We start from the raw sequence: 27,087 nt of genomic DNA on the forward strand, positions 1-27,087 counted from the left end.
AAAATCTTCATCAGTAGATGAAGATGTGGAACAATAGAGATCAAGATAGAACTCTTTGAAAGCATTAATATCAATGGCTGAGGTAAATATTTCACCACCAGCAGATTTCACTGAGGGAATGGTAGAAAAAGACTCTCTCTGCTTTATATATCTAGCCAAAAGCTTCCCTGCTTTGTCCCCCGACTCAAAGTATGACTGCCTTGCCCTGAACAACCAAAACTCCACTTTCTGCAACAAAATAGTATTATATCTGTATTTCAAATGGGTCAATTCTCTGAGGCCATCGGATGACATTCGGTGCTTCAGCTCTGCCTCGGCACTTTTAATATTCTCTTCCAACTCCACAAGTTCACGTGCTTTGGATTTTTTGGTGAATGAGGCATACTGTATGATCCGACCCCTAAGAACAGCCTTAAGTGCCTTCCAAGCCACACCCACAGAGGATACTGAGGACCAGTTGGTCTCCATATAAACACTGATTTCAGTCTTTAACATTTGTTGGAAATCAGTATTTTGCAAAAGGGATACATTAAAGCACCAGCTATATGATTTATTTTTCTCAGTGTGTGGCAACATCTCTAAACTCACCAGGGCATGATCTGAGACTAAAATGTTTCCAGTTGAGCAATCCACAACAGATGAAATGATGGACTTGGATATAAAAAAAATCTATTGTAGAATAAATATTATGGACTGATGAAAAAAAATGTATAGTCCCTACCAGATGGGTTCAAAAGTCTCCCGATATCTGCAAGACCACGATTTTTACACATTCTGTGAAGCGTCAATGTTGCTCTAGTTGGTTTACACACTTTTGCTTCACTATGATCAAGGACTGAGTCCATCAATAGATTAAAGTCTGATCATCAGCGTTAGGTGTGTAAATATTATCAAAATCAACCTTTGCCCCTGAATTTCTGCTAAAACAATAATTACTCTTCCTAATTTATCTTTAATCTGTTTGAGACATTTGAATTGTATATGTTTACTTATCATTGCAATGACTCCCCTGCTTTTACTTGAGCCAGCACTAAAGAAAACATGCCCACCCCATATCTTCCCAGATTTTTCAGCTTCCTGCGGGGGAAGATGCATTTCTTGAAGAAACACTGTCATATTTCTTTCGTTTAAGAAAAAAAAAAAACTTCCTTCTTTTTATGGGGTGCCCCAACCCATTCACAATCCACATGGAGAGAGACAATCCACTCATTAACATTTTGAAATATTAGAAAAAAAAGATTGTCAAAAACTAAATTATTAAGACCACATTCCAACATTAGTGCAATAATCAAACCCCGAACCAAAAAAAAAAAAAAAAAAAAAATGTGCGCATTAACCCTGTGCATGACACCGCCAACCGGCGTCCATCCCTCTAAACTCAAACAGTCCATGTATGCCTACGAGAGTCCCCGCGACAACTCTGCCATCGGGTTGCTCAAGTCCGGTGTTTCTATACAGATTTTGTGAGACAGAATTACTTTACAGAAGAAAATCTATAGAACTCCAGCCAATAGACAGAACAAACACAAAGAACATGTAGATTCATCCACTTAACTGTCCCGAAGGTGTGCTCTTCCACAAAACAAACTCCAGCTGCTAGCGGGACCAGCACATGCACTCACACAAAAAGGTCCGTTCAGTTTCCTCGGACAGTCAAATGAATGTTCAGTGAGCCGGCTGTTACATGAGTGCAGCAGATGAACTAATCCTTCCAATGTCCTGCAAAAAATATTCCAAAAAACAAACTCCAGCCAATAGGAGGCATAAACACAAGGAACATGCAGATTCAAGTGTTACTACACAAAACAAACTCCAGCTGCTAGGCGGATCCAGCACAAAAAAAAAAAAGGCACACAGCTTCCTCAAACAGTCAAGTGAATGTTCAGTGAGTCAGGTCCAATAGACTGCAGAGCGAGCGCCACACAATGACTTACTCATTCCATTGACTTTATAAAGGATGATGCTTGTTGGGGACAAGTAAATACTTTGCGGCCATCCTTAGTATCTATTCTCAATTTGGTCGGGAACATCAGTGCAAAAGCGACCTTCCGTTGATGTAAGAGTTTCTTGCATTCCTTTAATCAATCTCGTTTCTCTCGTCGAATTCGCAAAGTCTGGGAACAAGAAAATGTTGTGGTTCTTCCAAGAAAGCCTTCCTTTATTCCTTTCCTCGCGTAACACGAGATCTTTATCGGATGATCTCAGAAATTTGGCCAGAATTGATCGAGGCTTGTCTCCCTCCGCGGATCTCCGAGCCGGAACTCTGTGAGCTCACTCGATTGCCAGCTTATGCCCTGTTATGTTGAGCAGACTCGGAAAGAGCTCGTCCAGAACTTCCACCATATTCTGACCCTCTGCTCGCTCAGGAATTCCAACAATTCGGACTTTGTTTCGTCGGTTACGATTCTCAATGTCTTCCAACTTTTCCCAAACACTTTCCAAGTCTGTCTTGGTCGCTAGTGGATTAGCATCTAATTCCCTCTGCGATGACTCCAGATAATCGATCTGTTTCTCAACATCCGACATTCTTCTAACCAACTCAGTGAACTGAGTCCATAGCAGTAATCGATTGATGTATTACAGCAAGAACCTCCAAGTCAACAGCGACCTTTGTCAGCATCACCGACATGCTTGACAGTTGATGCTGAATCTCTCCTGCTGCACCATCCAAATTGAGTCCCTGGTCTGCGGCCCTGTCAGAGGTATCAGCTTGAGCACGTAAGTGTCTTTTAATGTCTCCAGAGCCCAAGGATTTTGAATTCTTTGATATATTGTCTTCATAGAACAGTTATGGAACAGAGTGTATCGAATCTCACCGGTTTATGACATAAAGTATTAAAAACTAGCAAAGTGTGCAGAGCTCGCCGTTCACACATCCGAATCTTGCATGGCGCCACGTGACTACCCAATGTTGCCGTTTTTAAGTTGGCAATAGAATGGTTGATTAATCAAAAAGCAAACTTTGTATAAATACAAAGCTTTGATTGAAGAAAAATATGCATCTTGTATTTATTGTGTTTTAAGATGTTCACCACTTAGTTTATTATTGTTTTCGATTTTTGTTAATGATTGTCCATTAAGAACATTTCCTCAAATTTGCATCCTTAGACTGAATAGCTCTCAAATATTCAGAAACCTCACAAAACTTGAACAAATCCTGTGATTTCCTGTAAAGTGCTCATAGATCTTCCTCTGAAACACGCATTACATTGTCCTGGATCAAAACTGTGTGCATCTGACTTGCGAGTGTTGTCTGACAAAAATGTGTGATCTGGGCCTGTAAACTGTAGATGGCTACTCTCGCTAGAGCCAAGCAAGAGAGCAACTTTAAATTCAAAAGCACTTCAAATGCGCTATATTTAACTGGTCGCTTTTAATGTCATATTCACTGTGCACTGTATGTACAATTTGTTTGATTTTAGATAGTTTGATACTGTATATCTGCATTATATCAACCACCCTGATCTCTAGATGTTGGCATCGGCCATTAAAAAACCCATATCAGTCGACCACTAAACGTAAACATTAACGAACAAAGTGTGTTAAACAATTGGAATTGAGATGGTAAAATTAGAACATTACTGTTGTCACTCTTTAAGGGCATAGTCTCCACCTCTTCTTGGAATGTGATCTGATATCCTGTATTTGGGACCATTTCCTGCACACTCTATAAATCAGAAGTTGACAATCGTGCAAACTTAATTGTTGCCTCATATGCAGCATTACATTTCCAGCAGTAATGCAAGAGCATTGGAAAGCAATATGTGTCTAATTCTTGTTCTTGTCCCAGTTTTTGCAGTATACTTTTCCAATATGTTTGCTTGCACTGACTCGAGGCATGCAAAATGCATCTTAAATAAAGATTAAGTAGCACAGGGCCCTATTCTTCATATGTCGCTTAATGCATCCAAAATAATATGCAATGACAGAACTTTTAATCGTGTTCCTATCTAGCTAATTTGGTTCTTCAAACCCACATGTGGATTTGATTATAATATCTCGATTGAGATATAATCGGCTGGACAACTCCTGTACCGATAAATTATTACCTGATGACAAAAGAGGTTCTTCTTAATGAATACAATATATATAATATGTAATGACATTGTTGACCTCACAATGTAGGCATGATTCTGATTTGTCTTATTGCTATTGTATAAATTACAGGTGCATCTCAATAAATTAGAATGTCATGGAAAAGTTCATTTATTTCAGTAATTCAACTCAAATTGTGAAACTCGTGTATTAAATAAATTCAATGCACACAGACTGAAGTAGTTTAAGTCTTTGGTTCTTTTAATTGTGATGATTTTGGCTCACATTTAACAAAAACCCACCAATTCACTATCTCAAAAAATTAGAATACATCATAAGACCAATAAAAAAAATATTTTTAGTGAATTGTTGGCCTTCTGGAAAGTATGTTCATTTACTGTATATGTACTCAATACTTGGTAGGGGCTCCTTTTGCTTTAATTACTGCCTCAATTCGGCGTGGCATGGAGGTGATCAGTTTGTGGCACTGCTGAGGTGGTATGGAAGCCCAGGTTTCTTTGACAGTGGCCTTCAGCTCATCTGCATTTTTTGGTTTCTTGTTTCTCATTTTCCTCTTGACAATACCCCATAGATTCTCTATGGGGTTCAGGTCTGGTGAGTTTGCTGGCCAGTCAAGCACACCAACACCATGGTCATTTAACCAACTTTTGGTGCTTTTGGCAGTGTGGGCAGGTGCCAAATCCTGCTGGAAAATGAAATCAGCATCTTTAAAAAGCTGGTCAGCAGAAGGAAGCATGAAGTGCTCCAAAATTTCTTGGTAAATGGGTGCAGTGACTTTGGTTTTCAAAAAACACAATGGACCAACACCAGCAGATGACATTGCACCCCAGATCATCACAGACTGTGGAAACTTAACACTGGACTTCAAGCAGCTTGGGCTATGAGCTTCTCCACCCTTCCTCCAGACTCTAGGACCTTGGTTTCCAAATGAAATACAAAACTTGCTCTCATCTGAAAAGAGGACTTTGGAACACAGGGCAACAGTCCAGTTCTTCTTCTCCTTAGCCCAGGTAAGACGCCTCTGACGTTGTCTGTGGTTCAGGAGTGGCTTAACAAGAGGAATACGACAACTGTAGCCAAATTCCTTGACATGTCTGTGTGTGTTGGCTCTTGATGCCTTGTCCCCAGCCTCAGTCCATTCCTTGTGAAGTTCACCCAAATTCTTGAATCGATTTTGCTTGACAATCCTCATAAGGCTGCGGTTCTCTCGGTTGATTGTGCATCTTTTTCTTCCACACTTTTTCCTTCCACTCAACTTTCTGTTAACATGCTTGGATACAGCACTCTGTGAACAGCCAGCTTCTTTGGCAATGAATGTTTGTGGTTTACTCTCCTTGTGAAGGGTGTCAATGATTGTCTTCTGGACAACTGTCAGATCAGCAGTCTTCCCCATGATTGTGTAGCCTAGTGAACCAAACTGAGAGACCATTTTGAAGGCTCAGGAAACCTTTGCAGGTGTTTTGAGTTGATTAGCTGATTGGCATGTCACCATATTCTAATTTTTTGAGATAGTGAATTGGTGGGTTTTTGTTAAATGTGAGCCAAAATCATCACAATTAAAAGAACCAAAGACTTAAACTACTTCAGTCTGTGTGCACTGAATTTATTTAATACACGAGTTTCACAATTTGAGTTGAATTACTGAAATAAATGAACTTTCCCACGACATTCTAATTTATTGAGATGCACCTGTATATACATAAAAAAAATGATGATTATTGCCCCTGGTTCAACAGGGTGCTTTCCTTCAAAAAGTAGTGGTGACTAGGTTAAAATATTTAAAACTGAATTCCAGTAATACCTCTGCTTATAAAATCACAGTCTAATCTGGTTTACAATAGCAGGTTTGGGCTTACAGACCTGTTGCCATGACAACAACTCCAAGATGAACAGAACAATCCAGGATCATGTGCAATCAGGAACACTTACATCCAGAGTAATCCAAAAATGAAGAATGGGGCCCAGCTCCTCAATGACCAGCTCTGATTGGCTGGATGTTTTTACCATGCTGACTGGCTGCATTGCAGTGACCTCCCCTTTGATCTTTTTGCATGTGATGTGTTCATCTTTCTCAGAGTCCCTGTGTCTCCTGCTGCTCCTCGCGGCTTGCTGGACTTCCTGTCACTTTCATCACACCTGTGAACAGATGAAACACTTGAGGAAATGAACAACAACAGTTCCTGCATGCACTCACTAGAGTCAGCACACAGATACTGAAATCAATCAAACTCATATTACATATGAATGTGTGTCATAATATTTCGTTACCTTGATCTTCAAGCGGAATGAGGCGGTACACTTTGTACGGCTCTGAGATGTCCAGCTGTGACCTTTCAGTGACCTTAATGAACTCTGGACTTTTGTTGAGAGCGCAGAGAAGGCGAGTTTTCCAGGACGCAGGGTCTGAACTTCCATCCTCCAAAAGCTTCCCTTTAAACTCAGCCCAAGCCTGCCATCAGACAAGACAAAATTAAGAATTAAATACGGTAAATAAGCATATCATTAAACACGCACTGGCCTAAAATAAGACTTTATAATGTAGTTTAACAAAGACTGTGTTCACTACACACACAAATGTTTTGTTTTTGTGTGTATAAGTGTGTGTGTTTTCTTCAGTGTATTAATAACCTATTCTATACTTTGTCAACTTTTAAATTTTATTTTATTTTTTTCACCCAATTTGGAATGCCCAATTCCCTATGCATTTTTAAGTCCGGGTGGTGGAGGAGGAATCCCAGCTGCCTCCGCGTCTAAGACCGCCAATCCGCGCATCTTATCACGTGGCTTGATCACGTTGCTACGACATAGCGTGTGTGGAGGCTTAACGCCATCCACCGCGGCATCCACACTCAACTCACCACGCGCCCCACCGAGAACGAACCACATTAAAGTGACCACGAGGAGGTTACCCCATGTGACTCTACCCTCCCTAGCAACCAGGCCAATTTGGTTGCTTAGGAGACCTGGCTGGAGTCACTCAGCACACCCTGGGATTCGAACTAGTGAACTCCAGGAGTGGTAGCCAGCGTCTTTTACCACTGAGCTACCCAGGTCCCCGTCAACTTTTAATCTTAATGCTTGGAAATCTAGGTCATGTGTACAGACTTGCAAACTATAGATGACTAAGAGCTCATAAGATACCTTTCAATGTCCGCATCTCAAATGGCACACTTGATGTGGACTTGCGGTCTCGTGGCCTTAATTTGCACAATTTTAAAAAGTCCACATGACCGTAGGATGTCCCATTTTACATTTTGTGCTCAGAAGGTGCTCACGAGAACCTCCTTTGTGCTCTTGATGTGCCCTTCGGCTGAGCCTGCATCAGTGCGAGATCCACAGCGGTCTACTACCCAACAGTCCACACTGCTTATCCTCTTGACCAATCACAGCAGACTGGAGTTTAGCACCAGAGGTAAAATCATTGTGGACGAGGCGATGTCAAGTAAGAATTTAATATTAATTTCAAATGAAGTTTCTCTTTTTGAACTTTATGAATTCAAAACTTCCCCGGATCTCTTTCTTTTCTTTTGAGTATAGCATCACTTTTTAGTTTGACGTGTATAATTGGTTTAAAAAATGCTGTTTTATTCAGTTTACCAAAGATGGAATCACTCACATTCTGTTCCTTCTAAATAGTTTTTCTTGGGAAAGTTTTGCATTCATAAAGTAAGAAACTTTAAACTAAACATATGCTATCACTGTTTCAAAGAGGATTTTAGCATTATTGTGAGTTGCTAAAACAAAGGAATATTCCGGGTTCACTAAAAGTCAAGCTCAATAGACAGCATTCGTGGCATAATATTGATTACTGCAAAAATCTATTTTGACTTGCCCCTCCTATTCTTTAAAAAAAGCACAAATCTGGTTTATAGTTAGGCACTTACAATAGAAATGAATGGGGGCAAATGTTTTAACGTTATACTACTCACTGTTTCAAAAGTATAGCCACAAGACATAAAGGATATGCATGTAAAGATGATTTTAGTGTGATAATATCACATACTAACCTTTTCGTGTAAACGTTTAGCCAATTTTACAACTTTGTTGCCATGATGATGTAATGTCAACAAACCCTAAAATGACTGAAAAATGACCATTTAAAAAACTTTACAGCTCAAATAATACACAAGTTTTGACAGAAGAATTCATGTAAGTGCTTTTATAAAATTATAAGCTTCACGTTTCTGCCTTTAAACCCTCCAGAAACTGGCCTCACTGTAACCTCGATATTTGCTTCTTTTCTAAAGGAGGGACAAGTCGAAATTAATTGTTGTGGTAATCAACATTATGCCACAAATGCCGGAATATTCCTTTAAGACATGAGGGAGGATGTTCCTGCACATAGCTGTAACTTGCAAGATTCATTATATTTATTTAAACAGCAACATTCCCTGTACTGGCGATACATAACCCGAAGAAGATCTATGGCGGTGTGTGAGATGTATGTTCTCCTTTCTATACATTTGACTTTTTAAGCACCTGCATGCAATAAAAATGCGTCATCTGATTGAAGCCTTGAAGTCTGTTCCAAATGCACACTTTTAGGACTTTGAATAAAAATAGAAAAAGATCCCTTTCATGCACCCTCATGGACTTGCTGATTAGTGCCCCATCGGTCTGCACTCACTTACGTCACCAAAATCTGGAGTCGGAAGGGGGCCCCAAGGGTGTAGAGTGCCATTTGGGACTGGGCCTGTATCAGCCAAGTTGCTGGCTTGTGTGACCTGTGTGCAAGTTAACTGTAACATATGAATCAGCACTATTTACTGTATTTACTGTTTGATAAACTGTATATCATGACCAAATAATGACATTTCACACACAATTGCACCTTGAAAATAGCTGCATCTTCCTCACTCCAAAAATCTTGTTTTCCTGCATCTTTCCAAGGGATACGGAACAAGGTCTTTTCAGGGTCATCCCACTCTAGACCATGATACTTCCCACTGTTCACCTACAGCCCAAAACACACACAACAATAAACAGCACTAACATCAAATAACTATGAAACACTGATCTCACACACACACACACACACAACCATAAAAACAGAATGTGTTGCTCTGTCGATGTGTAACAGACTGATTAATTGTACCCGCTGATAGTGTTGTTTATTTACACACACTGGGCCTCAACAAACGCTGTGCACACCCTAGATTTGTAAGTAAAAATGTGTGTGTGCTACTGAATTCCAAACATTTGTAAATTGGGGAAGCATATACGGTCATTCACAATTATCATAATCCACGCCTATGAAAAAGCCATATAAGGAAGGCTGACTTGCAAGTAAATGAGAAGCTTTCAAAATCGATGCAGAACGTTTCACACTCTAGGTGCTCTGTTCTCCTTTTTTCTGCTCTTGACTGATGGGTAGCTTTGCTTCAAAACCATAGCTCTGTCTTTCTTCTACGTTACATATCTCGGAAAGGAAAGAATTATTATAATAATTATTATATTATTATATTATTATAATATATAAAAAATAAAATTTTATATATATATATTTATTATATATATATATATATATATATATATATATATATATATATATATTTTTTTTTTTTTTTTTTTTACAGTTATGGTTATGTTTGCTTAATAAGAAATGTCTTTGACAGTGTAGGGGCCACTATGCTTCCTGTCAGATCGGGGGCCCTACACAACTTGCGTAAATTATTGGATTTATGGTTTTCCTTTAGTGAATAATCAGATTAAATATTCCAAAAAACTCCATAGACATACACTGATGGAATGTTCAAACAGGCCAAGACTATTCAAACTGTCAAAAAATTCAAACGTTAACAAGTCCACACAAGGCATTTATGGTGCATTCACGTCATGTCAGAATTACTGTAATTACGAGATGGCAACTGGTAGATTCTACGCGAAGCTATTCACGTTCTCAGACCTCATAACTATTTGATTCTATGGCAACATTTATAATGCTAAAACAACTCTATTGCTGATAACAGCTAAATGTTTATTACAGCAATAATTAATTAATTCACCTCTATCTCTGTATGTTCTTACAAAATGTTTAAGAACAGAACAAATAAAATAAATAAAATGACATATCAAACAGAAATATGTTCACTACCTTCAACTGTTGAGGCCGCTGCCAAATTGGTTCTTTTTACATGACATCACCACCATCAAGTTGGAAGTCACAGAATTCAGATTTTACCACTTGTAATTACGAGTTCTACGAAGATGTTGTAACTCTTTTACCCGGAGATAAATGGTTTAGTCCGACAAATCACGGAGCCAAACAGCAAAAGTATGTATTCCACACATTTAATGGTAGATACACAAGCTGTACACTCTTCTCATACATGAGAGAATTAAACCATTAGCGTCACAAAATATAAAAGTATAATAAAGGTCAGGGAGAGCAGATCGGTCATCATCCTCCTGCACCTGCACACAGACTGAGTCTCTCTAATCACACAGCACACACATGCAAATGAGATGGTCAGCGTCTTAAAGGTACCCTTCATACTAATAGAATGCATGTAAATACACTATCTTAATCGTTACAGATTCCCCGCAGGAAAGAAAAGGCTGTCCACAGCCATACACAACATAGGAACAAGTGTTAAAATCCAGAGCCATACATGGACACTTGGAAATCTGTTAAAACCATGCAATGTTTTACACACAGGCTAATAACCACCATACATGACAGTACAAGCCACACAAACACACAGTATGCTTTCCAAAGATACATTACATACAAAAACAAAAAACTTGTGTATCTACGTCATGTGTGTAAAATAACAATTAAAAAAAAAAAAAAAAAATTATCTTCTAAGTCCCAACAAGACAACATATCCTAAAGAAATGAACAAAGAACATATTCTATTTTCTTCACCTATCCAAAAAAAACATGTTATTAGGAACATTTGGCACATAAAGACAAACCATCAAATCATCACTTAAGGTTCAGCCTGTCATTGTGATACTTGTTAGTCCACCTCTTTGTTGACCACTCCAAGGTGATTCTAGGGCCAGTCTAGGTCTTAGGTAGTAACAACGGCCTTGAAGGTCAACTTCAAAGTCAGGAAGTTGCACATTTTGGTTAGACACGTCAGTGTCTGAGTCAGGGACTTGAACAGAACAATCAATGTCAGTGAAATTGTCACAGTTATCAACAGTCTCAGTAGGCAGAGAAACACAAGGGGCCTGAAATTGATTCTTGCTCCTTTGTGTCCCCAGCAAATTTTTCTCCCATTCCTCATGGAAGGTTTCATTCACATGCTGAAGCTCATTTTGTGTATGACCATTGCACGAGTCCCATGTGTGGAAAGGTTGCATGTTTACTACATGGAAGACCCCAGCATCCTTTCCTGTATCCACCTTTTCGAGTCTGTAACTCACATCTGACAAGACCTGAGTGAATCATTATGGACCAATGTACAGGGGTACAAGTTTAGCTGTAAAATTGGCCAGGCATCTGACTTTGGATGGATCTTTACTCTGACAAGGACATAAATGGCATAAAAAAACAGAGCGATGTCCTTTGTCATGGAATAAGTTCCATTTGTCGTGGCTGCTATTCAGGGCCGCTCTTGCATGATCATGCGCATCCCACAAAGACAATCTCAAATTCTCAGGGTAGGGAATTCCAGGTTCCTCTATGCTGTCACAGGCAGGCTGAGTAATCAGGTCCAGTGGAGTGTCCATCTCCCTCCAATACAACAACATGGACAGGCTCTGGCCCGTACTCTCATGTGGTGCCGTTTTCAGAGCAAAGCAGATTTGAGGGATATATCGGTCCCAGGTGGTGTGTTTATCACTCACATAAGCACGAATCGCTGTCTTTAAAATCCGATTCACCCTTTCTGTTACATTAGTCTGGGGGTGATACGCAGTTGTGAGTCTATGCTCTGTTCCTAGGGCAGAGAGGATCTCCTCAAATAAGTCACTTACAAAAGGGGACCCTCTGTCTGAAATAAGGTAAGTGGGGGTACCATAATGAGCAAACACTTTGCTCAACAGTTTGCTAGATGCTAAATGTGCTGTAGCTTCTCTCACAGCAACGATAACCACCCACTTCAAAAAGTAGTCAACAAAGACCAAGATATAGGGACCATTAGCCCAGCAGGCTTTCTCTGGCTTGTCTTAGTTGACAGACTGCGCAAGAGATCACATATTTCTTTACTTCAGATGCCATTTTAGGCCAGAAGAATCTGAGTTTCAGTCGGGCCATAGTCTTTGTTACTCCCAGGTGACCAGCAGTTGGGTGATCATGGTAATATCTTAACAAGGTTCCTCTGAAAGCTGTAGGGGCATACAGCCTTAGGCATTTCAGGGGATGGATGCTGCAAGCCACTTTGGGGTCATTATAGTACAGCAGGCCATCCTGAACGGAATACCAAAGAGAATCATCAGTGTCCTTTCCCGCTTGAGTTGTACTCTCATGTTCACGGAGGAGTTCTCCTGTGACTGGATCATTAAGCTGTAACTGTCATAAATGAGACTGATCCACAAGCATCACCGGAGACAGGGCACAAAGATCGAGACCACCTATTACAGCGTAGTCAGGAAGGAGGTCAACTGGAGGATCATCACTCGTCAGGGGTTTCCTAGACAGCGCATCCGGTACTCTATTTCTTGACCCCGGTGTATGGACAATGTCAAAATCGAAATCCTGAAGACATAGAGACCACCGAGCCAGCGGGGTTGGGGTGGGACATTAACCACTTAAGGCCACTGTGGTCTGTGAAAATTGTGACATGGAGACCCTCAACATATGGGCTGAAGTATTCTAGGGCCCAGATGACGGCCAAGCACTCTTTTTCAGGAGTGGAATAAAGTTTCTCTGATTTATGCAGTGCTCTGCCTGCATACGCCACGGCCACTTCTCTGCCGAGATTATCTCTCTGCATCAAAGCAGCTCCCAGTCCTGCATCACAGGCATCAGCATGAATGAAGAAAAGGAGAGTGAAATCAGGGAAATTTAGAACAGGCGCAGATGTAAATTTTTCTTTCAGGACATCCATGGCACGTTCACAGGTACTGTCCCACACAAAGGGAACATCATTTTTGGTGAGTGCCAACAGCGGTTCGGCTTGGCGGGCATAGTCTTTGACAAAATGGCGATAGTAGCTTGTTAAGCCCAGAAATCGTCTCACTTGCTTCACATTGACAGGGGTTTTAAAGTCCGTTACAGCTTTCACTTTGTCCTGGTCAGGCAGGATTCCACATGGGTATATGCAGTACCCAAGGAAGGTAAGTTATTTGCGACAAAACTGGCATTTGGCGAGTTTAATGGTCAACCCAGCATATTTGAGCCTTGAAATAACTTCATTAAGATCAGTGAGGTGTTGTTTGAAATTGGGCGAAGCCACATCAATGTCGTCTGGTAGACCGCGCAAGACTTATAAATAAGGCCAGCCAAGACACTGTTCATAAGTCTTTGAAATGTCGCTGGCGCATTACACAAGCCGAAAGGAAGCACACGGAATTGGAATAGCCCACAATGCGAAACAAAGGCGGTCTTTAGTCTTGACTCCTTTGCTACTGTGACCTGCCAATAGGCTTGAGCAAGGTCAATTGTGGTTAAAATGTTCCTCTAGAAAAGGAAGTCAAGTGACTCATCTACTCTCAGTAATGGATAAGAGTCTTTCATGGTAAATTGGTTTAGGCCACGATAATCCACACAGAATCATGGTTCACCAAAAGGTTTTTGTATGATTACAACAGGGGCGGCCCAAGGGCCTAATGCCGGTTTGATGCCTTCCGTTAACATCTTTTCAATTTGATCCTCTGTCAGCTGCTTTTTGGCTGGGGAGGTTCGATACGGAGGAAGGTGGACTGGCTTGGAGTGACCCATGTCTATGAAGTGCTCTGTTAGAGACGTGCGGCCTAAGTAACCATCAAAAAGGTCTGAAAAGTTTGAGCAGCTCTGTTGCTTTTTCTCTGCTTTAGTCAAACACGCTTCCTCAACTTTCTCATGAAGACTAAGGTTGAGGTGTGATTCCGAACTATGTCTGCCTGCACAGCAGAGAGTGATGCACCAGTGTCAAGTGCAGCATCTAATAATTGGCCGTGTAGGTTAATTTTTACTCTGAATGGAGTGTTCCAAAAGGAAGTCGGTGTGGGATCCTCCACATGACAAAGTACAGGGTGGTTGAAGGTGGGCGCATTTGTCAGGTGAGGCAAACTTATCTTCTGGAGGGAGGACTGCCTCCATGAATTGTCCTCCCTCCTTTGGAGTTTCCCTTTTGCCTGATAAACTGATTGCCTCCCGCTCTATTACTGCTTACAGTTTGGCTTGTATCTAGTGTGTCAAGTGGAGGTTTAGGACACGTATCAGGGGTTTCAGTTGGGTATGAGTTCACCGTGGAGAGTTGCAATTTGGACATGTGCGAGAAGTGAATCCAGGTTGCGAGCATTTGAAACAGTAGACCTCTTTGCTAGATTTAGCTTTGGTCTGCGCTGTAGGAGAGTAACTGATACTTGGTGCCAGAACCACATGGAGCTCGTGAGCCCTCAGAAGAAGATTCATGTCTGAGGAGACAGAAGTTCCATAAAGTGCAACTCTACATTTCTCAAGAGCATGTTTACATATAAGGTCTATTTTTCTTGTTCAGGGGGAGGGTTTTTTAGTTTTTTGAACTCACTCAGCATGTGAGCCACAAAAGTAGGGAGAGGCTCCTCTGGGCTTTGCATCCGATAAAAGATATCTCTCATTATTTGTTCCTGATTATCAGAGGGAAGAAAGACTTTCCTGAAGAAGTCAGTCTTCAGCGCATATTTTTCCTTCCCCTGAAAACAGAGGTGGCTCAAGTCTTGACTGGTAAAGCACAGATGCGAGCATTCTGGTTGTGTTACTCATATCAGTGGAATTGGATTTTGGTAAGCAAGTCACATTTTTAAAGGGAACATTATTAGTAGCCATACCTTGCAATGGAGTCTGGGCTGGTGGAACACAGTTGTGTGGTGCAGAACTGGCCAGAGGAGGTGGCTGTGCATGTGGCGCAGTAGAGGTGGCAACCTCAGGACGTCCAAAGCGTTTCAATATGCTCTGCTGCAATTTAAGAGAGTCACTGAGGCATTGTTGAAGCACAGATACTTCAGCCTGTAGAAGCTCTACCTGATTTTCCAATCTCACAACAGCACACTGTGGTAGCCTATGTCTCTGTCTGGAATCAGAGTCTGCCAACAAGTGTGTCAAGTCAGTCTGTAAGTTGGGGGGAGAAGCCATCGCGGTACATGCATTCACATAAGCAGTAAAATAACAATCACAGTATATCACAAAATTAGCTTAGAAATGTATTAATGGACATTAAATGCATGTATAATGAAAATTGAGGACAGTCAGCAATTTCCCAATATCAGTTATAAGTTTGAAATAGTTCAAAACCATAGAAATATTTTTTCTTGTTTTGTTTTTTTTTCTCCAAAATACTTACTTAATCGTTACAACATGAAAGCTTTTTTCGGAATGTTGTAATTACTGTAATTCTGAAATGCTATGAATGCACCATTATTTTGCTTTAAATGTCCTGAAAGTGATTTTTTTTTTATGGAATGGAATATTTTGCTACTGTTATTTTTGACAACCCTGAGAAGACGCACTGCTGCTCTTCTGCTTGATGACAATCCCAACGGTCCAATGGTATCTTCGGAAGGCGGAATTATGCAAAACGAGGGCATGCCCAAGGTGTGGGGGCGTATATATATATATATATATATATATATATATATATATATATATATATATATATATATATACATAGCTGGCTGTTTCTCTGACTTTAAGGTGCGTTTAATCTTCAAACTTAAAACTTTTAAAACTAGTTTAAACTAAACTAAACTTTGTCAAGCCAACATCAAAGATTTATCTGTCTTGTTTCTTTTGCTTTCTTTAAAAGTGTAAACAGCATCTACCTTACCTTGATTTGGTAATTTAATTCTTTCTTATTCAACTGCACAGTCTTAGACTTAAAAACATGTATTAATTTGTGCATGTGATTGGTGTTTGGTTAGTTTAAAAATTATTTTCTTTCATTTTTGTACTTCTGAAGCAGTTATATCTGTGCCATTAAAGTGCAGTTGATAGTTTTGCATCTTTAAGCTTTATATTTTTGCAAAAGCTTGCTTAGTTATTGGTGTTGGGTGTGTTTGGTTAGGTATACCTGCAGAAAATCTGCTTAGGGCCCACAAAATGCTAAAACTGGCCCAGGTTCTATTGACATGTATTGTATTAAAGGCAAAAGTTAAATCACACACACACACACCTATTCCACTATCCAGGACCGCAGGCGACGCGTGGAGCGAATCCTTCCAGATGCCATCTGAAAAACGCATGATTGACAGCGGCTGATTTCATCATTGAGATAGTCACAAATAGTTTCACATATAGTCAATTTTGACAGGGAAGAGAAATTGTCAGTTCAACTTATTCTTAACAAAACGTACCGTGATACTACCATGGGACTGTACCATGGCACATCAACTGCCCTTTTTGTACGTCTTATGATGAGGATATTTTTGGAGCAAAACAACTGAGCGCCTGTGACAGTGGAACTTGTAGTTGTAGAGATTAGCCACACATGTGTATCAGTAAATTTGAACTCTCCCTTTTGCACCACATATCTATGTAAAATATGGAGCAAAAGTGATTTGTGCATCTGCAGAGGCAGCAGCGGGCCCAGATCAGAGATCAGAGAATTTTGGCCAATCAGAAGAGCTAGTCTGGGTGCCTATCCATTAGCGGAACTTCGCGACCGAACGAGTAGGAAAAAAAAACTTCCATGAGCATCTTCCTGAGCTGGCAGTAGCAAATACCATTTAAGGTATGTTTTTTCATTCTTTTTCTGAAATCACTCACCGTTATACATTTGTTTATAGTTTAAATATGCGCGCTGGTCAGCTACGGTTGGAAATCAGTGTTTCTTAGTTAGATTAGCCTTTTTTGTTTCACGAAAGGTAAGCTAACACTAGACTCAGTGTTTCCCATTAATTGACTAAACTCTGGCGGCCCGCCACAGTCTAATTTGCCCCGCCACGGTCTCATAATGAACCGAAAACATTTTTACACTTCTCATCTAAAATATTTTTGCACTTCTCAGTCTCATAATAACATAAAATAAAAGGTTGTGTTTTGTGCGCTCTCTCGCACGGCAGTCAGCTGCAGTCAGTTCAGTCAGCTCCTCACCTGCTGCTGTAAACTCACGCACTCACACACACTCGCAGATATATGCACTTGAGTATTCCTGGAGCCGTCTAACATTATTTGGTTGAGGAGGATGACAAATCTTTGAGGTAAGTAACGTTAACTAACATTAAATATATCCACTGAATTTATACACTACTCCACACACAATTTATCATCATCAGTGTACAAGAGCAAACAGATAATATTACTGCTGAAGTTAGAATGATTAACGTAAATTAACGTTAGCGTTACTAGGTTAATTGGCATAACGTTACACTGCTTACGGCTTCACTAGCTAGCTATTGTTAGCAGTCTGAGGTAACGTTAAAAGATAATAAGCTGAAACTGACATCCCTAGTTTGTACCCTGTGAGAGATTAGTTAGCACCACAGACTCTAGCTCTGAGTGAAAACTGTGGGTTGGGTAGTGTCAATCTAGCTAATTTTAGCCAATCGCTTTTGGGAAGGCAGGCCTTGGCTCTGTTTGTGAACAGCTGTCAATTAAACCCTGGCTGGGGGAGAAGAGCATCATGCATATGGGGAAGAATTGGGGGCGCTATTTCTCACAATTCGATTTATTTCAAAGTTGCCTACTGCAGCTTTAAGAGCACAAAATTGTTTACAAGAGCACAACACTAGCCTCTTAATTTTGCTCTCAAAGTGCACCAGATGGAAGTATTTAACTTTAAAATGTAAAAAAATGTCTTACAGGGGAGCATGCCCCCGGACACCCCCTAGAGGGTCGGAGGTCCACCCCATAGTCTCACAAAATCCTGTGGGAAACACTGCTAGACTACCTGCACTGTTAAGTTTGCTATTCAGTCATCTCATATTAAATGATACCCTCATATTAAACGATTTATTCCTTATATTCTCCTCTGCTTTACCTTCTAGAAAAATGACAGAACAGGGTGAGTCTTCGCAGGTGAGTATCATAAGTATGCACCTAATGTAAGATTACCCTTATGAGAATTTACCATGGTCAGAAAACCATGGGTACCATGTTTTTTCTCTTTTTATTTGTTTTTGGTGGATAGCAATTTTTATAGGAATACCATAGTAAGTATAGGGATGTCAGAGTTTGCACTACAGTAGGCAATTTGTCTAGTAATTATTACTCCCATAAGGAAGCAGTCCCGAAATTGGAAGCTGCAGTGAGTCACTGGATATGTGCTGCAAAAGGGAGAGCGAAACTTGTCATTTGCAAGTGAAAAACAGTGTTTGAGACTCGTAGCAGCAGATTCAAGCAGTTGTAGTAATGTACTTGTGTTTGTGCTAGAAAAATATCCAAAACATATTTTGTGAGAAAATATTCTACAAGTATACAACTCTCATTGGATGAATTCACATTCGGATTTGCGGATGAGCAAAATTTGTCCGTGACTTCAAATTTTTTGATGCGGGTGTGTGAATGTGTTTTGCACCATATTCACTGCAGCAACTGTAGCAAATATGTGAGCGTATGAGTTTCTGTGATTCGTAGAATAGGATTTGTGCACCTGTAATAAATCTGTGATTCGTAGAATAGGATTTGTGCACCTGTAATGAAGAATTTGAGAAGGTGTAACTGTTATGCTGTCTCTTAAAACATTTTTCTCTGTGACTTAAAATTTACTGATACACATGTGTGGCTAAAACCTACAACTACAAATTCCACTGTCACAGGTGCTCAGTTGTTTTGCTCCAAAAATACCCTCATATCTTATACACTGATTATCTCTTTAAAAATGAATGCCTGGACAATAAATAAAAAATAGAAAAGCAGATTTGTCTCTTCTGCAACTACAAACTCTAAATCTATTGCCGACAACATTACATTTGTTTAAACTCTCTAGCGAAAATCACTGGAGAAAATCATCATGTATGTTAGTTTCGCTCCTCTACAGAAAGGCTGTGGAGCTCGCAGTCTGTTCCACACTTTTCGCTTTAGAAGTCACTTGAAGGTAAAGCAGTGGATTGAACAGCGCTGTTCACAAGGCTGATAAGATTTAACACCTGCAGGGGGCCCTCCGTGCCACACAGTGGAATCCCCTATAGAGCATCATATCTCCTCACTTTCATTGTAGTTGGATATATTTGTCCATTAATATAACAGACATTAAATTAATAAACATATTTATTGCGAGGTTCATACATCCGACTCAAACATTGCTTGCGTTCACTGTAAAACTATTAAGAAATATATTTTTCTGCGATTGGTCTATTTTCAACAGCGATGAGAAAAGTAACTTTTACTTTTAGTAAATTTTCAGTAAAACAAAATGTGTAAAATTGTAGCATTAAACCTTGTGCTATATTAGCCTGGAATAAATGTACAAAAACAGTTACAACAGCTGCGATGGGGTTACCAATTCAGCTGCTGAGGGAGTGAAAGCTAGTTTGGCATCTTTCTTCTGACTGATGTAATCCAGTGCGCTCTAATTTCTCCCTTTTATGGATTTTTTTGTTTTATTTTGATATATGGGAGCAAATGGGTACGCAGAAATTATATTTCACGTGGTCTCCCATTCACTTCTGCATTCCAAAATAAAAAAGGGTCCAACTGATGGCCCTTTTTATTTATTTATTTATTTTTTTTAATCAGTTTGCTCTTACTATTGAGACGAATTATTGCTATTGAGCTGAAAATGTACAACACAGTCTTTAAATTGTAAAATGTAACTCTCTGACACAGGGCTCTGACCATTTAGAAAGAAGGACCAGGCGCCGAACTCCGCCCACTTTTTCTACTACCAATTTGTCTTCTTTCAATTATATTTCCAGAGAAACTCCTTTCCCCAGAAATCACGTGACGTTACGGAGCTCCAAGTCTTATCTCCAAGACAAATGGGATTCTAATTCAAATGTGTTCATTTTTTTTTTTTTTTTTTTTTTGCGCACAATATGTGGTTGAAAAGAATAATAAAGTGAAAATTACCATGATCATGGTAATGGTAAATGGTCATTTACCTTTTCAAAATTTGAGTTTGATATCATCATAACACATAATATTAATAGTCATTGCAACTGTTAACTTTGTTTACTCTGTTTTCTCTTGCAAACAAATATATATATATATATATATATATATATATATATATATATATATATATTATTATTATTTTTTTTTTTTTTTTTGAGAATTCCTGCAAAATTCACATTAACATAAGTTTAACATTGTCTGGTACTGTGCGAAGATTTATTCAGAAATTCCAATGAGGGTCTACAAATATTACAGTAATATCTAAATAATATAGTAGTCATTTTTATTTGTATACAAATGACTTTACTATATTATTTAGATATATATAAATAATATAGTACACTCTATTAGCTCATGCTGTTACTTGACTCAGGGGGAGATGCTTAAGTCATATTTAACATTAACTTAATGCATTTGGTATGGAAACGTTTGCATTGCCAGTGTAGACATTCTACAGTGAATACGAAAAACCGAGAGGATGCAAGTGAAAAGTTTGTCAATCGATTTACAACTTTTAATCGAAATAATTACATGTGCCGATTAAATAAATTACATGGAATCGAACAGCAAGTGATGAGGAATTGTACTTCGAACAATAGAGGTAAAAGATATTGAACTGCACCAAGTTCAGAAAAAGGCTGGAGTGAAAAAGAAAGAATGGCAACCTAGAAAAAAAAAAAAAAAAAAAAAAAAAAAACTGAAACCCTCAAGGTAAACAACCAGGCACTGACTGTACAGTTAGACACAGGTGTAGAATGTAATGTCATGTTGGCGCACCGTTTGTTTTTAGGTCCATCAATGTACGCGTGTGCTCCGGTGTAGATGGCGTGCCCAAAAAAACTTTCAAAAGGCCAAAACTTAAAATCGGATATGCCAATCCATTTATTTTCAAACTATAACTCAAATTACAAGAAACAAAATAGGCTATCTCCTCAAAATAAACACACCGCCTTTACCCTGCTCACGTTCAAAAAACAACAGACCTCGCTATGCGCCACACCTGGAACAATTAATCCTACGCGTAAATAGGTTACCATGACTACCAACAGCGCCCCCAGTAGTCACCACTGAAATTCCAACAGTCATTTCACTGAGAGATCTGGATGCTTTGAAACCTGACAGAAAAGAAATAAAAAAAATCAAGCTCTAAAATAGTTTCGTATTCTGGACACAAGATGTCATCATTGGGTCAGCAATACCTTTAATGCCCACATAAAGACAAACTTTACACTCTGGAATTTCAAGTCATAAAGCAAAATGCTTGTGTAGTACTGGACTGAGCATCATGCATCGAGTTGGGTTAAGTGAACAGGATTTTTAAAATAAAAGAAAACACTACAACAGACATTCTGAGTGAATATGAAGATTTATTCACAGGACTGAGTTGTGTTGCTGGAGTTAATCACATTCAGACAGATCTTGAGGTCACACCAGTGACTGCATCACTCAGGAAGTTGCTGGAAGGAGAAAAACAGTGGCACTGGGATAGTGAACAGCAAAAAGCTTCAATCGTCTTAAAGTGCTAGTAAGTACAGTGATGGCCAAAAATATTGGCACCATTGGTAAATATGAGCAAAGAAGGCTGTGAAAAATGTCTTTATTGTTTATCCTTTTGACATTTCATTCAAAATATTCACAAAAGTATATCTTCTAATGGATATCAAACAATTGCAAACACAACACAAGTTTTATATATATATATATATATATATATATATATATATATATATATATATATATATATTATATTGCCAAGATAACAGTTCTGAGTCTTCTCCTATTTTCTGTTTGAAAAGTAATTGCATTACATATAACACATATAAACCTCGACCAGATGAACAGTTTCATGTCTATCCTTGTACTGTTCTTTTAATTCTTTCAAATAAATTATTTAAAATCAAATAATTTATTCTTGAACTGACCAAAGAATTTAAGGGGGCAGCATTGAATTAGAAAACATATATTTTAATATCAGACATTAAATTTCGATTTTAAATTCACTATCGTTTTATATTGAATTGTTCTATAGTCTGTACAGTATTTAATGCAATTACATCAGAAGTAACTGAAATTAAATTACTAAAAAATGAAGAGCAATCCCTTACCTTACTTTTTTCAAGGAAAAATAATTTAATTACAGTAATGCATTACTTAGTAATGCATTACACCCAACACTGTCCATAAGGCTCCAGTGTTTAAATCCATATCTTCAGAAGCAATATACAGTAATAGGTGTGGGTGAGAAACAGATCAATATTTAAGTCCTTTTTTACTCTGAATCTCCAATTTAACTTTCACTTTCAGATGTGAAAGTAAAAACTAAACTGGCTTCACATGTGACTTTCAGATGTGAAAGTTATAGTGTAGCTGTACACAGTAGTGGCCAAAATTATTGGCACCCTTGGTAAATATAAAGAAGGCTGTGAAAAAAAAAAATCTGCATTGTTTAGCCTTTTGATCTTTCATTCAAAACATTTACAAAAAAATCTAACATTTAATTGAAGTAAAACAATTGAAACAGGGGATATATCTCATTATTAAATAAATATTTTTCTCCAAAATGCTTTGGCTATAATTATTGGCACCCTTTTATACAATACTTTTTGCAACCTCCCTTTGCCAAGATAACAGTTCTCAGTCTTCTCTTATAATGCCTAATGAGATTGGAGAACACCTGGCAAGGGATCTGAGACCATTCCTCCATACAGAATCTCTCATACAGAGGTCCACATAGTGGACTCTCCTCTTCAATTCACCCCACAGGTTTTCTATGGTGTTCAGGAGACTGGGATAGCCATGGCAGAACCTTGATTTTGTGGTCAGTGAACCATTTTTTTGTTGATTTTGATATGTGTTTTGGATCATTGTCTTGCTTGAAGATCCAACCAGGGCCCATTTTAAGCTTTCGGGCTGAGGCAGTCAGGTTTTGATTTTTTATCTGTTGGTATTTGATAGAGTCCATGATGCCATGTATCCGAACAAGATGTCCAGGACCTCTGGAAGAAAAACAGCCCCACAACATTAAAGATCCACCACCATATTTAACCGTGGCCATGAGGTACTTTTCCATATGGCTACCTCTCTGTGTGTGGCAAACCCATCTCTGGTGTTTGCTGCCAAAAAGCTCTATTTTTGTTTTATCCGACCATAGAACCCGGTCCCAATTGAAGTTCCAGTAGTGTCTGGCAAACTGAAGATGCTTGAATTTGCTGATGGATGAGAGCAGAGGCTTTTTTCTTGAAACACTCCAAAACAACTTGTTGTGATGTAGGTGACGTCTGATTGTAGTTTTGGAGACTTTCTGACCCGCAAGACCCAACCAATTTTTGCAATTCTCCAGTTGTGATCCTTGGAGAATTTTTGGCCACTCAAACCTTCCTCCTCACCATGCTTGGAGACAATATAGACACGCGTCCTCTTCCAGGTAGATTCTTAACATCTCCAGTTGATTGGAACTTCTTAATGATTGCCCTGATGTTGGAAATGGGTATTTTCAATGCTTTAGCTATTTTCTTATCCACCTTTTTCCTGGGGGTGTTACTGGGGAAACTGATGTGGGAGGAACTTCCACCGGAAGTCCTACTGTAGCATTTGCTCGCTCCAGCTGCAGTCATTTTAGTGTGTATTGTGTTTGTATTTGTATGTTTTGTTAAAGTCGTTTCATCTGGAACACGTTATGATGTCCTTACAGTGTTCAGGGACAACGTGTGTGGTTCATGGCTGTAAATACAACCAGGTGAAGCTTAATCTGTGGCTTAAGCAAGAGTGTTGCGTACACAGACCAAAAACAAAGGTGGACTGCTCCTGTCAGTGTTGGTACCGTTTCCATCGCCTCCCACACGACGATGAAGCTAAAAGAGCATGGTTAAAAAAACTGAACTTAAAGAAGCCTCCCAAAACGGTTCATGTGTGCTCGTTTCATTTTGTCGACAAAAAGCAGACGGAGGACAACCCATACCCCACCCTGTTTCTGGGTTACGAGAGGCCACCAGAGAAGAGATGCCGACTCCTCGGGAGGGATGACAAATGTCTCTCACCAGGTTAGTTAGCTTATATTATTATGCGTCACACAATGTTCATCGTTCACACAGAACCCTTTTTGGATTGTGCTAGAATCTGACATACCAGCATCTACCTTTTAGGAGATTGAGAAAATGCTTCATTTGTGTGTTCAGATGTAGTGATTAAGGTTAGAATTCATGTATACAAATAATTCCATGGATTGAACATTTTATTATTCTTTCAACTTTCTGGCTTTAAATTATGTTACTTAAATGTTTTTCAGTTGTCTTAGTTAGTAAACTATTGTTGGTCATATGTTACACCCTAAATGTGCAATTCATACCTGTAACCTGCAGGTAGGCTGGATACGATAGATGTGTCAGAGTCTACTTCAAAGACCTTTCAGAATGCCCAAACACAGTGGTCAGACCCATGGATGGAGGACCACACCTACTCCAAAGAATCTACCATCACATGTGGCACGACAATTGCATCATCACCAGAGATATCACAGCCTGTTGCTAATTGTACATTGCAAAATGATGCTGACTGCCTATTGTACACCGGGATTCCACTTCTGGAGTTTCACACACTTGTATCCTGCTTACAAGGCTTTGCTCCTGCTTCATCTTCAATACCTGTTGTTGACCAAATTCTGATGACATTGATGAAACTAAGACAGAACTTTGTCATAGCAGATTTGGCAAAACACTTTAAGAGGTCACTTGGTCAGGTCAGTAAAACACTGACATTTTGGATAGATGTTATGTATGAGCATACCAAGGATCTTATTCCATGGCTGCGCCGGGAAACAATAAAGGCCACTTTGCCACAGCCTTTTAAAGACAATTTCCCAAATACTACTTGTGATATACTGCACTGAAACTGTATTGCAGAAGGCTACAAATCTAGACTCTAGAAGTGAATCTTACAGCCACTACTATGCCAGTAATACTCTTAAGTATATAGTAGCAACTGCTCCATCTGGAATAGTGATGTTCATTTCAGAAGCTTATGGTGGTAAATGCAGTGACAGGTACATTACACAGAACTCTGGATTTTTGGACTATTTGTGTGCTGGAGATGAAGTGATGGCAGACCGTGGCTTCACCATTAGGGACCTGCTGGAGGAACACGCAAGCAGTGCCAGCTGACTAATGAGGAAGTCACCAGCACACAACGCATTGCACATGCCCGCATCCATGTTGAGCGAACAATAAGGCGTCTAAAGGTCTACAAGATTCTCTCATAAACTGTACCTAATTAATCTGGTCCCAAAATTTGATACAATTTTAAAAATATGTGCTGCTCTTGTAAATCTAAGAGGAGAGCTTATTTCAAGAAAATAAATACCCAACACCCAACACATTTAACATTACTCATTCAAATGAGCTGATGAGTTTAATCTGTTCAAACAGAAGCATGAATTTGCCATTAATACACTGCAATATATATATAAATAAATGTTCATATGCTGCTGTACATTTCTGAATAATTATAACTGTATCTGTTTGTTTTTATTGTATCTGTAATGTATTACATTTTTGGGTTAACTTTAACATGTAAGATGTGACAAAATTAAACAAAAAAAAAATTATAAATAAATTTGTGAAACATATTTACACTGTTGGTATGCATACTGTACACTAGATTTCTTATGCCCTCTGCTTGCTCACAAGCTGCAGGTACTTATGGCAAAGCTTCATCTTATGTTCTGCAAAATCATCAAATAATTTGGGCAGCATGTGTAAAAAGTAAAAATTCTGCAGCTGTTGCACTTGTGCTTCAGCACAGTCTTTGTCAAATGGAATGTCCATTTCCAGGTTTTCAGATGGAGTCCAGATGACCAGCTTGCAGCTATGTAGACCCAGACACATCATGGTCAGTTGGATCTGAAGGAAGATACCATTTTTATTAACATGACTTTACATTTGTTGTTACTATGTACAAGTACAATTACTGCTAATAATTTGTTGTAAATATATATTTTATACCCACCTGAAGGTAGTATCCATCCTTTCCATTGGGAAGAATGATATACTGCCCATCATCCAAGCATTTGATATCACCGCGTGGGCGACTCAGAAACTCTGAGTGATACGGAGCTCTTGAAGGGACACTTGACTTCCAGGAGCTTTGTTGAGTCAAGAATCCCATCTGGGCTGGCTCCCAGCCAAGGATGATCAGGGTGCACCACCAGGCCTCTCCTCTCCACAGTATGCCCCTGGCTCTCCATGTGTTTGATGACATTACTCTCGTTTTCATGTCCATATTTTGTGGCACTATTCCCACTGAAAGTTGGGTACAAATGTTCATTCAGGAACTGTCTTGGGTTAGTAGTACTCCGTTTAGGGACTTTCTTTGCTCTGCTGGCAGTTAGACGCAGCTTCCTGGCATCATGCCATAACTGTGAAGCACTTTGGACCCTGGTTTCTTCAATCAGCATAGCTGCTTGGATGGGAGATAGTTTAATGTAGGCCTCATAAAACATGTTGCACTTCCTACAACTTTGCATTATGCTGTGTTCAGTATGGGATATTTCTGAATCCTGTTGGCTTAGACCTGACTTGTTGCTGTCCACATCTGCTCTAAAACATTGCTGAAGAAGACCATCTGTCTGTAGCTGAAACAATGGGGCCATCACAGATGAATTTACATGACTAATAAACTCTGTATGTGTCCTAAACATTTTGGGGAAGGTTGTGATATCTGGAGGTGATATTGAAGGTCCTGGATAGGTGTGACGTGGTCTGTGGTGTTTAAAGTCTATATGCTTTGCCTTCCTCAGCCCTACATTCTTCCTCACACCTGAATTCCACTTCCTTTGGACATCAGTATATGACATACCCGTCTTGTCTTGCCCTGCCTGACTGCATTCTCTACCTGCATTTGAAGAGAATGTAATG

General features: G+C 39.3%; 1 pseudogene; it reads right to left on the bottom strand.

The window, feature by feature from the left end:
• Positions 1-6,127: 6,127 nt before the first annotated feature.
• Positions 6,128-16,355, bottom strand: LOC127427221 (interferon regulatory factor 9-like; annotated as a pseudogene).
• Positions 16,356-27,087: the final 10,732 nt, after the last annotated feature.

Source organism: Myxocyprinus asiaticus, chromosome 36, assembly GCF_019703515.2.
Source record: "Myxocyprinus asiaticus isolate MX2 ecotype Aquarium Trade chromosome 36, UBuf_Myxa_2, whole genome shotgun sequence".
Taxonomy (NCBI): domain Eukaryota; kingdom Metazoa; phylum Chordata; class Actinopteri; order Cypriniformes; family Catostomidae; genus Myxocyprinus; species Myxocyprinus asiaticus.